Source organism: Alligator sinensis, unplaced genomic scaffold (genome assembly GCF_000455745.1).
Source record: "Alligator sinensis unplaced genomic scaffold, ASM45574v1 scaffold116_1, whole genome shotgun sequence".
NCBI lineage: Eukaryota > Metazoa > Chordata > Crocodylia > Alligatoridae > Alligator > Alligator sinensis.
The window spans coordinates 3,018,576-3,020,401 of NW_005841908.1; the positions used below are offsets into that span (position 1 = coordinate 3,018,576).

General features: G+C 52.1%; 1 long non-coding RNA gene across 1 annotated transcript in view; it reads left to right on the forward strand.

The window, feature by feature from the left end:
* The first annotated feature begins 1,241 nt into the window (after positions 1-1,241).
* The window catches only part of LOC102383023, a 4,140-nt gene continuing 3,555 nt past the window's right edge, over positions 1,242-1,826 (forward strand). Inside the window, exons 1-2 of the long non-coding RNA XR_323228.1 lie at positions 1,242-1,262; positions 1,648-1,759. This is a non-coding gene — a long non-coding RNA (uncharacterized LOC102383023). The remainder of the gene's footprint in view (positions 1,263-1,647; positions 1,760-1,826) is intronic.

The following is a 1,826-nucleotide window of genomic DNA, read 5'->3' on the forward strand; positions in this document are numbered from 1 at the left end:
ATATAATCTTCCAGGTCCCTGGATGAATGCTTCGATCTAGTTAGCCTTGCATTCTGCTTCCAGCAGTTTTTGTGCTGCATGTGATGCTTCAGAGGCAGGGAAAGCCTTGGAGAAACTGATGCTTGTTAACCTTGTTCTGGGTGCCAAATCTCTTTCCATCTCTAGCTGGGTTTTTTCCTAAAGAACTTGATCAGCAAACACAGGTGCCAGAGGTGCTTCTAAGATCTCATTTTGTGCTTATACTCTACTAGCCTGGCTTTCAAGGCTCCCATGCTTCAGCCACAATGATCTCTGCTCATTGAAACTCGAGAGCAGATTTATGAGGCTTCTCTGCTACTGTTATAGGAAAAACTCTTTTTGTGCTCAGCTCAAAGCAAGGTCTGTAGTATAAATGGAAGTAAATGGGATTATTAAGACTCAAATCAACTAATCTTCATTTCTCAAAAGGGCGAGTTAAGAATAAAAGAGGCAGAATTAAAGAGGAGGCTGTTAGTGGGGGTATCAGGCTGGGAAATGACTCTGCATGGCAGTAGCCCTAGTGCTTGTTGCGAAATAGTCAGCGTTGCTCAGGCAGAGAGAAGGGATGGAAGACTTCGGGGCCCAGTAGTTCGGCCTCTCTTGGGGCAACTCATGCTCATGGCTCAGGGACAGACGGGAGTTTGTAAGGCCAAATCTTTGCTCCAGTTGGAAGGATGAGGGGTTGTGAAGCAGCAGAAGCCCCCTTATGAAAAATTACTGGAAGAGATCTGATATCCTATAAAAGGATGCAGTGTCCAGGTCCTCCAGTCCCCAACCCAGCCAGCCCAACTGAACAGGTGGAGCAGCGGCAATGGCCAGGCCATGGTGGTGGGGTAGAGCCATGGCCTGGCGTATGAGCGGCTGCTAGCAGGAGGAAGTGAGGGCAGTGAGGAAACCCACCCTCCCATCTGTTACTCCTCATATTGCTGACAGTGTGGCTGGCATGGGGGTCTCAGCAATAGCAGTAGCAGCAACGAGTCTCACCACCCCACTCTGCCCTCCTGCACTGGGTCCTGCCCATGCCAGTTCAGCCAGGCTGCAGCCCTGTGCCTTCTGTGGGTGCACATATCTGGGGGTGTGTGGCAGGGCACTGTTGGTGCCTGCCACTTTAAGGGCTCAGCCAAGCAGCCAGCAGGTGCTTGATTGTGGTGGCCATTTTAAATCTCTGGCCGCCTATATAAACAGCATTTTGCTGTTAGCAGGTAGGTAGCAACTTTGCTTGGCTGCATGCAACATCCCTGGAGGTAAGGGTAGGAGTTGTAGGGGATGATTTGGAGGCTCCTGGTCCTAGGCATGACCTAAAACTGCACCCTGCTGGGAGTGGGTGGCCTGGTGGGACTCCCAGTGGTGTGGGAGCCCCCAGGAAATACCAGGCCAGTTACCACCCCTGTGAAAGGTGGGTCAGGACACCTTAATAACCCCAGCTCCCACAACTGGCTGGGTTACACCTAGTGGGCATGTCCAGATGAGCGTGGACGTGCCTGTTGCCCTGCCTCAAACCCCTTTGAGGTGGTGCAACAGGCATGTGCGGGAATGAAAAAATGTTCCCCCCCAACTGCAAGTTTGCAGCTTGGGAAGAAAATTAGACCCCTGGATATCCAGGGGTCTGAAAAAACCGCTCCACAATAGAGCGGAGCAAGGCACAGTTCAAGACTACCTGGAGCCAGTCCTCCAAAAAAGATGTTCTTGTCTTGGCCAGAGCATGTCTTTTGTGTTCCTGCTGCCCCCGGCACTGTCCAAGGTAAGTTGGTGGGGGGAGGGGGTTCATGGGTGTTGGTGGGGGGGGTGAGGGGTGGCAGGCTCATGTG